Source organism: Pteropus vampyrus, unplaced genomic scaffold, assembly GCF_000151845.1.
Source record: "Pteropus vampyrus isolate Shadow unplaced genomic scaffold, Pvam_2.0 Scaffold283, whole genome shotgun sequence".
In the NCBI taxonomy this organism is placed as follows: domain Eukaryota; kingdom Metazoa; phylum Chordata; class Mammalia; order Chiroptera; family Pteropodidae; genus Pteropus; species Pteropus vampyrus.
Window position 1 is genome coordinate 1,161,655 of NW_011889064.1, and position 10,541 is coordinate 1,172,195.

Sequence of the window (10,541 nt, forward strand, 5' to 3'; positions counted from 1 at the left end):
AGGTACTTGGGAGGAAGGAGGGAGGTGCGGTGGGGGTTTTGCATGAACGAAGGTGGGGGAGCTGCACAGCGGGGGAGGGGAATGAGCCCCCACCCCACCCTGAGTTCCTCGGAGCCAAGTTGTCCCTTTGCCTTCATGTGCATTCCTCACATCACCACCAGGACTGGGACACGAGCTGCGAATAATTAATCTTTATTGAAAGAGATTTTTTGTCTGCAGACACTGTGTTCTGCTTTTGCCATGACTATAAAGTCTCCAGTACAATTTTGGATTTAATTATAGCTCTATTTCGAGGGAATAAAAAAACACCCTATGTCAGAGGCACAGATAATTGGTGATGCCAGGTGGGATTGAGACATGGGTTCTGGGGACCAGAGCAGTTGCTTCCGGCTGATTCAGATCCCACGAACCATTCAGCTGGGCTTTGGTTGGGTTCAGACCTCCCTCTACCCCAGCTCCAGAATCAAATTTAACCTGATGCCGGAAGGATAGGGATGGGAGGATGTGACTTTGAAATGTGCTGCAGACTAGCTCCTAACTTTTATCCCCAATCCCCTGCTGCCCCCCAGTGTCCTGGTGACCCTAAGATAGGCTAAGATTTTTCACTGTGGCATTGTCCTTTGATTCCTTAGGCCTGGGCAGTGCCCTGGAATCTGGGCTTCAGGCAGTCCCCGACTCTTGCGATTAGGCTGTTTGAAAACCTGTCTTGCGGCAAAGGGGATTTGCTTCTGAGTGTGAGTCTGATGTCAGTCACCAGGAGATGTGAGACTTTGCAAGGAGGAGATTGGATTGTGGGATCAGCTTTGGGCAGCTGGTCCAGGAGCTGTCCATGACACAGAGAGAAAAGACAGTGATGGAAAGAGAGTCAGAGAAGAGGGGACCAGAAAGGAGAGGACATTTAGTCCATCACAGAGAGCTTGGGTCAGTATGAAAAATCAGCAGTACCCAGAGTGATGCAGGAGGCAGCCTGGGAGGTAAGACACACAGTTAGGGCCAGACATTTGAATGTTTCCCTGACAATCCGAGGTGGCCAGCAAAGGGAGGTGACATGAGTCAGAGTTGGAAGTGTCCAAGAGAAATTCTCTCAGCTGGAGGGGTTAGTTCTTTGTGGGTAATCTTAACTAGGTTAACTTGACACTTTGCACAAAATTTCACAATTTGTGTCCTTTTTTGCAATAAAGCCTAACATTATTAGCCGATATTTGAAGGGGAGGGAAAGAAGAAAGGCTAAAGCCATGGAAGCAGAAGGGGAAATGCACGCGTTAAAGGGAGACAAGAAATTGATGATTGCTGAGGAATTGGGGTGAGGACAGATCCTAAGACGAACTAAGTCAAGAAAGAGTGAAGTAAATGGAGAAATGGAAGTGGTGACAAGAAGAGGGACAGTTGCTGAGGTTCCAAGAGAGGCAGAGACAGAAAAAAGAGAGAACAGTAGATGATAATGTCTCCCCAAAAAACAGTTGTTTGCGTCCTCTCCTTACTCGTCCTCTTCATCCTCCTGTCTCATCCCCACAAATTGCTGCCATGTTAGCTACACCGGGAGGCTTCAATCACCACGTATTCTATCGTATTCTGTGTGAAGGGCGCCCCTGGAGTTGTGCACTGTGGTGGTTCTGCCTCCATCCCACCCGTTTTCCTCTGTCTAACGGCTCCTTTGATGTGCTCTTGCGGGGCTGATAGCCTATAGAGCAGCATGTTCCCACCCGGACAAGTGAGTGCCTCAGGGCTGGCCATGACACTAGAAGAAGGGTCCTGAGCAAGCTGTGCCAGGATAGCATCCTGGATAATGGCAGTGGGGATAGACTGAAGTTATACCTGTGCCCTGCTTGTGGAAAATACCTTATTCACATATATGCATCTATAGATCTTAGGTGATTAGAGAAAAGGTGGTTTCATGCTCTAGCACTTATTGAACAGTATTAGGCGGTTTTAATGATTTCGTGTATATTTTGTCTTCTCAATGAGTTTGAAAGCTCTTCCAGGATTGGACTTTATTCTGTAAAGTCTCTTCAGTTATAATATTTTTATTCATGTGGCTAAGAAACCTTGAATTCAAAAGATGTGTCACAGGAACAATTGTTTCAATGGGAAAAACAGGTTGAGGACTAGAGAAATTCAGCCTTTGATTTAAAAAAGTTATTTTTCCTGCAGGAATTTAAAAAGTAAAGCCTTTTTATAGCTATAAGTGGATAGCTAAAAATCCAAACATCACTGAATAAATCCAGCCTCTGATTACATAGAGCTTTTGCTAAAGAAACACGCCCAGCCTTTTCCTTCCATCAGCCACATCATCCTCAACACAGGCTTCGGGCACATTCTCATCACCTTGATCGTCTGCCTTTCTCCCTATGCCCCTTGCAGGACCAGCCTTAGAGCAGGTACAATAGGCATTCTGTGGTACAATTTCTAGGACCCAGGAAATGGGCCTCTTGCCTTTAGCATAATCCTCTCCACAGGCATCCCCCCAACCCCTTACCCTCCACCACCACCCCCCTCCTCCACCCCCACCCCCCTCACCGCCCCGGAGAGTACTTTAAACTTCTTTTGAAAAATGTGTGCTGTTCCTTACTTGGAGATAGAGCTTAAAATATAAAAACACCAGGCACAGGCACAGATTGAGACTAAAGAGCAAATGCAGGAGAGTGTCCTCAGATCGGGAGGGGGAAGGTGAAAGGGCACCCCGGCTGCCTGGTCTGCACTGCAGAGAGACGAGGCCTGGTCCTTGGTCGTCATCTCCCACTGCATAGCCTCTCCTTCCCCCAAGCCCCTCCCCCGGGTCAACTCATACTTAAAATTCAGCTCTTTACTCAGGCATCACACCTTCAAGGTAGGTTTAAGTGTCCCTCTTCTGTGCTCCCTCTGCTCCCAATGCATCCTACTACCTCCATCTTCACCACATCCCATTGAACGCATTCTCTGTTGCTTGTCTCCTCCAGTATAATGTGAACTGCACTAAGGAAGAATTGAGCATTCTTTATCTACATGTCCAAGCACAGTGCCTATAGACAATGGGCACTTAATAAATGTTTCTTTTGCCCTGAATTTAGCAGTGGTGCAGTAGAAAGAATATTGACGTGGAAATCAGAGGTGGCTTTAACTGATATCCTCAAGTTTGCCAGCTTTGTGACCGTGAGCAAAGAGTATAACCCAGCCTCGTCAGCAAAAATGGACGTAATAAAACAAACCTCGGGTGGTAGAGAGGATTTCGTGAGATAATGAAGACACTTCAGCCAGCACAGGTGTTCTCTAGCTGTTTGTAATACCCAAGGGGAACCTATGGTGAAAGCTCATGATGAATCATCAGCCTACAAGTATGTGTGTTGGACACGCAGGTGTTTACACACCTCCACGAAGAACATCTCTCCGCACATACTAAAGAGAGTGATGGAAGGGTGAGAGGAACTGACCGCCAGTCAAAATCAGAAGTGAGAATCAGATTTAGCTAGTCTGGGGGAAGTCTCAACCCTGCCAGATACACACTGCCTTCCAAACCCCTTTTCTCTTTCTTCAGTAATATCTTGAGTTAGGTTTTATCATTCTCAGGTTTAAAAAAGTCACTTGAGCTTAAAACTTAGATCTCAAAGTTGATTTAAATCTCATATCCTCTGCTCTCCCCAGGAGGTTCAGGGAGAGGCGAGGTAAGAGTATTATAGACTGAATGTTTTTATGCCCCCAAAATTCTTATGTTAAATCCTAACATTTGGAGGTGGAGACTTTCGGGATGATTAGATTATGAGGGCAGAGCCCTCATGAATGGATTTGGACCCTAATAAAAGAGACCTCAGAGAGCTCCCTCATCCCCTTGAATCACGTGGGGGTACAGTGACAAGATGGTGGACTATGAACCATGAAGCGAGTCTTCACTAGACACTGAATCAGCCAGCGCCTTGATCTTGAACTTCCAGCCCCCAGAACTATAAGGAAAGAATTTCTGTTGTTTGTAAGCCGCCCAATCTATGGTACTTTTGTTATATCAGTCCAAATGGGCTAAGAGAGAGTGGTTGAGAGGTTCTACTATGGTATCTTGCACTTACTATCAGCAGTGTGGAGTGGAGAGCGGCATGGTCTAAACTGAGAATGTGCCTTTTTCATCTCTCTTCCAAGTCTAGCTCCCCCAGAGCTTGCTGGGCTGGAGACTCAGAAGGGAGGAAATAGTGCCTAGGATGGTGTTATAACTGACAAGCTTGTGGGCAAGCTGTCCCTGGTCTTGATCTGAAATGCTCGGGCTAAAACTCTGAGTTGACTTCCAGGCCAAATAAGGGTTTTTGGTATGTATGCAGAGGTTAGAACACCAGACAGGAAATAGCGTGTGCAAAGGCACAAAGGCACAAGAAATACTGCAAATACTGCTCTGCTTTGAGCCAGACAAGCACCTTGGAATCACCAAAGAGATACTGGTATGAAGGGCTGATGATGCAGACAAAGGTCAGACTGGGAAAAAGCCAGTTCTTGGCAGGGAAAATAAGCTGGGTTTTATGATAGGGAATCATTGAAGGACATTTACACGGAATTGTGGCAAATTGAGAAAGTCTCCCAGGCGGATCTTGGAGGACAGATAAGAAAGGATGAGATTGGAGGGCAGACCTGTCCCATGGCTCTGCTGATGAGCTCAACTCTAGTGCTTTGCTGAGTGCTGCCTCCCAGGGTGTTCTCTGCCAGATTCCTTCAAGCAAAAGTCCCACCTACTAACTTCCAGGTCACGTCCACCTGCCCCCACCCACTGGGACCTTCTTTCCAAAGCTGCCCAAATACAGGTGGGCTAGGAAAATTGTCAGACTCACTGCTCAAAGCAGAACTTGCTGCCAGCAGAAAAAGAGTCCTTCCTTTTATGGAAGGCCTGGGATTCTTCCTTGACAACAGCACTTAGATCCTTGCTTAGTAACGGAAGATTCCCCCCTCCCACTTTTCAAGTTCTCCCAACGGTAGCTCCCACGCAGGCCCCACCAACTCTCAGCCTGCCAATGGCACCCCCTACTGAGGCTGCAGAAAGGACTCTCAGCTGCCTTTTAAGTACATCCTTACACACACACACACACACACACACACACACGAAGAATGACCTTGACTTTGCCAATGGAGAAAACAGCATTTTGAGAGGCCAGGGGACAGCACTGGAACCAATGTGATGAAAGGCCATGGCCTGGTGGTGTGTTGGAGCTGCACAAAACCACACAAAACTAGGAAATCTTAGATTCCTACTCTGTTATACCTACTTAGTAAATTGGACAGTTTATTTAACCTTTTTGAGCCTCAGTTTCCCCAACTATAAAATAGGAACAATAACTACCTCTCAGGGTTGTTTTGAAAATTAAAAATAGTGTTCATAATGTGCTTTACACAGAGTTGTACGATCAGTAAGTAACATTGTTATTAACATTCCTGCCCATATCAGCATGTGAAGCCTCCCAAGAGCACCGCCTACCTCACCTTCTATCAAAAGATGTTTTTAATCAGTTGATTTCCCAGTTGAAATCCTGCTAAAGTCAGAGCACTGTCATAATATTATAGGAAATAAAATATATAGCATAATAACTCTATCCTTGGATTGTTTACAAAGGATGTCAGAATGGAATGTGTTGCGTAAAGGCTAGATTTTAATGTTTGGCTTTGTTTATGCCTCCCTTAATAGATTTTCTCAGACTTGATGTTTAGGGTCTGTGGTCCTCTAAGGGGAAAGGAAAGAAGAGACTTATTGTTCAGCTTAACCCTAAGTCAGAAATTCTTAATGTATAAAGCTTTGTGATGTGCGTGTGCATCTGAATGTATGTTTGAGAGTAAATGAAAGGTTAAAGTGATTGTGAAGAACAAGTCTGGAGATATAATAGGGAGAATGCCCCTCTCCTTAGGATTTAGGAGGCAAATTACTAAATACAGGATTTTGAGCAAGACGTTTGACTTCTCTGCAACGGCAATCATAATCTGCTCTCAAATCATGGAAGAGTAATTGAATCCAATAAAATAATGGTCATAAATATTTCATAAAAGAAAATGTTAAATCTCTAGCAAAAGGTGACTGAGAAGTTAAACATAAGCCAAACTTTGGATGAGGCTAGGAAGGCTGGTATGTAAGATGGGGAATGTATTTTAGGCTACAGAACTTGGCAGGGGGTCCCTCCTGGCATTAAGTGGGAGCTCTGCATGGCCTGTAGAGAGAGGAAGAGAGACAGCATGGGTTCTTTTCTGTCAAGTGGGTTCTGTCAAATGAGAAGGCCCAGCCTCTCTTCACATACACACTGACTGCCTCTGGAAACTTCCCCAAGGCCACCCACCGTGGTCTTTCTTCCTTGACACCCACACCTTCAATAAGACTGTCTACAAATGGACTTGGCAGCCTACTGGCAGGTCATCATCTCCATCATCATTATTCTGCACACGAATGCCCTTTAAGAGAGAGTGATTGCTGCATCTGAGGTTCACATTCGAAGCTCTTAACCATGGAGTCTTGGCTTTTCTAACCAATTAGGATATGACAATAATAATTTAAAAAATGAGGATCTACTCCTTTACTAAAGAGTAGTACCTCACTCAATCCCCACAACAGTCCTGTGAGAGAAGTTCTGTTATTATCCTCATGTTATTGATGAGTAAACTGAAGTATTAAGATTGAGTAACTTACTTGAAGGTGCACAGTAACCGGAAGACCCAGGTCTGACACCTATGATCTTAACCACCCTCTTCGGACTAGGAAGTTAGAACCGAATATGGAAATCCCTTCACCTGAAGGGCATCTTGAGGTCATTAGGGGGTTCAGACAGTTCTCTGGGAAGATGAGCTCAGAGGAAAAAGTAAACTGAACTTTCTTATTTCATATATGAGTAAGATGAACTGGAGTTGAAAATAGGAGTGATGGCTTGGTGGGCACTTTGGTAAAAAGAGTGCTAGAATGCACTGGTGACACTTCTGTCACCAGCTCGCTGGGTAGCCTTGGGCAGGACAACCCTCTGGGCCTCAGTCTCATCCTCTGAAATATGAGAAAACTGGAAATGATGCCGTCTAACCTCCTATCCAATTCAGCTGGAAAATGATGCCATTTGAGGGTTGGTTCATTCTCAGGAAACCATGGAAGCCCCTCCTCCTGGAGAAAGATCTTCAACAATCTTCTCGTTGCCTCCTTGGCATTTGACTCCAAAACACAGAGTTGATCGTTGTCATTAATCATAAGAAGAAAGACAGAGAGGATGAGGAAAAGAAAGATATCTCAAAGCCCCTTCCCCCTTTTTTGGTGGGGTTTTTTTTCTTTAACTTTTCCTTCTGGCAGCCAAATAACACATCTTGTCTCAGAGAGGCTTTCATGGTGTATAATTTAAGGCCTATAAATAGATGACTGTTATTAACAAACACACACACACTCACACACACATACATTTTTCCTTCTATTCAGACATCAGCAGAAATATTGCAGATAGAGAGATAAGCTGTTTAAAATGGGAGGCACCTTTTTCTCTCCTCCACCAGCTGGACGGCTGCATCTGTTTCTTCCTCCGCCTTTTGCTCTCAACTCATTCTATTCATTTAGGTTTTATTTCCATCTCCATTCTTTTTACGTTGCTAAACCCACCCTCCATGCTCTTACTGTGATCTTTCTGTAGCACTTGACTCTCTCATCTAATCTTTATGCCTTAATCTTTTCTTTATTAATAATCAGTCCCCTTACCCCTTTCTAAAGGCAGTTTAAAAACTTATTAGTCTTCCCTAAAATTCCATCTGATACAGACACATAGGTATAAATACAACCATATTGGTAGAAGGTACTAGAAGATAAGGGTTACAGAGGTTCACATCAAAGAGAAGTTGTATCAGCTATGGCCATGCCACCCTGAACACACCCGATCCCCTCTGATCTCAGAAGCTAAGCAGGGTCGGGCCTGGTTAGTACTTGGATGGGAGACCACCTAGGAAGACCAGGTGCTGTAGGCATTAAAAAAAAAAAAAAAGTTGTATCAAGAAACAGAAAAGATGGAATCAACAATAAAATCTGCATGTCAGCTACTATTTATGACACAAAAAATTAAAAGACAGGTCTGGTGGGATAATATAAAATGATGGATTCATTGATGATTAGTATATTAAAATGTACATTTAGATGGCAGAAACAGACTTCAAGGAGCTTTTGAGTGCATGATTTCAATTGAACCTCAGACCAATGTTGGAACCTGCATCCATCTTCCCCCAAAAGCCAATGTTAAACTAAGTGGTAAACAAGATGACGTTTGACTTGGGACACCTTGTCACACCACTTCATTCCATCCCATTTGCTTATGGGCCGCCCACTATAGTAGCAGGTCAGGATCCACATTCTCCATTCACCTACCATGACCCCAGTCTCATAAACCCTCTCCTGTCCATCCAGACAATCTTAGCTCATTTATATCACATTTCTAATACAAGCTCCATTCTGCCTTGTGTTATTTTCAGTCACTGCCATGTTCTTCTTCCTATCACATACTTTAACCATCTTAAAGAGCCATGTCTTATTAATTAATAAGAAATTCCCTCATTCATTAATTAAAGGAGGAGTACTAATATGAATTAAAGGTCTGCTGTATGCCAGATATTATCATAACCTTAAGAGATTTATACTTTCATCTTTAATTTATTGATGAAGAGACTGAGCCTCCGAGAACTCAGATAATTTATCAGAGCATAAATAGAAAGTTAATACATATTTCTTTAATGAAGGAAGGAAAGATGGTGCAGGTAGTAAGTGATTGATCTGGGATTCAAGACCAACTCTTCCTGATCTCAAAGCCCAAGATTTCACCACTAGATTATCCTCTTCCAATTCTAATTCCAATGGAATTTCCCTTCCAAATCTAAGACAACATAAACGACTTACGAAATCAATGAATTGAAAAATCTACCCCTAGTCTCTAGGCATATGTAATCATAATAATAAATCTTTGAAACTATTTTAATCTTTCAGAGAGTATAAGGAATAATATGCATAGTGCTTATCCCTGATGTGGTTTTATTTATGCACAAGGGGACCTGTTATTAGTTTCATTTTTCAGGCAAAGGCATAAAGTGATTTCCTGTGTGACCCATGGTTACTGAGTGAGGATGGCTCTGGAGATAAGAGGCTGGTTCCCCAACCAGATGCATGTACCCTGGTCCTTTCACTAGTTCAACAAATAAAGTTTATTTGATTTTTAAAATGCATTGGTTTTCATGTCTCCAAAAGGAGACCTGGGAACTGAAATGAAGGCTGTTAACACTCTCGGCTAGCAGCTGGCACACTCTATTAGTCAATGCTTCTGTACATCACCCATCGTGATCTGAAAGGATCCTGGAGTTCTGTAAGGTCCTAATGAGCCTTCTGAGCAGGCAAACAAAGATTAAATTATTTTCTCTCTTGTTTTGGTATTAACTATGCTCTCATTCTCACTCCCCCGCTCTTCCTGTTCATTCTCCCTCACACCCAGGTAAATCCTGTTGGTCCTTCAAAGCCCAGGATACCTCACCTCCTCCAGAAAATTATCTCCAACCACAACTACCTCCTTCGTTGCTGTCTTCTCTGAATCATAGTTTCCCTTGTGGTCAAGCCTTTGTCATTGTTTCATGTCTCTTAGATTGTTTACCAACTAGATTTTCAGCATCTTTAAGGTAAGAACCTAAATACTAGAAACATAGTAAGTGAAGAATAAATAAATTTCATCGCTTGAAAACTGGAAATATACTAAGCTATAAATGATAGACTGCTATTAATAGATTAATCTAAGCCCCTATTAATCTAAATTAACCAGAAAGAACTCTCCATTATTCAAACTTAACAGACACCAGGGACTTTTGGGTTCCTGCCAACTGGGCCAGAGTCTCTTTGAAAGCATGCATTTGTGACAAGAGGTCCTGCCTAATGAGGACTTTGATCTGACATGAGGAGGCATGATCCCCGGTGAGATACTTGTGTCCATGTCTGCCTTGCAGCCCCACACAGTTTCTAAAGCCCTGGGGGAGTGGGGCCTGAGGCTGACTCAGAACTGCAACTGTGTTCAGTGTCCTGGGCAGCACACTGTCTGAATCATATCACAGCGAATGTAGGCCTGTGCTAAACAAGGCAGGAACTCACCACCTCCTCACTCCCTACAACCTGCCCAATGTCTCAACATCTCCAGGGCTGGTCCCCATCCTGGAAAAGGAAATATCACTTAGATAGTGGGTTCCACAGCCAGGTTATACACTCTGGTGAGCACCAGGGAAGGTGCTATATTTGGTGAAGGTGTTGGGGCTCTGACGTCATTTTCTCAAGGCCGGGGCACATTGCGTGTATGGGCTCTTCTGTCCTTGCTCAGGATATCAGTGTTGAATACCAGTGGCTGACAGCATCACAGTTACAAGCCTAAGCTGCCCTCTTGGGCATTTGAATTTTCATGGAGGAAATTATGTATTTGCTAAAAATAACATTTTAATCAAATGTCCTCTAGAACCAGACCACAGTGGGGCTGTAACATTACAAAAGAAAAGAAAGGGACATCAAGATCTAGAATTTGAAGTAAGTTAGAACCTCCTGGTTTCCAGTTTTCAAAACTGTAGGGATTTCCTGT

General features: G+C 43.6%; 1 non-coding gene across 1 annotated transcript; it reads left to right on the forward strand.

Annotated features, from left to right (window-relative positions):
• Positions 1–7,798: 7,798 nt before the first annotated feature.
• On the forward strand, positions 7,799–7,917 carry LOC111729832. The gene has a single exon (XR_002776406.1). It is a non-coding gene; the product is annotated as a 5S ribosomal RNA (ribosomal RNA).
• The last annotated feature ends 2,624 nt before the right edge of the window (positions 7,918–10,541 follow it).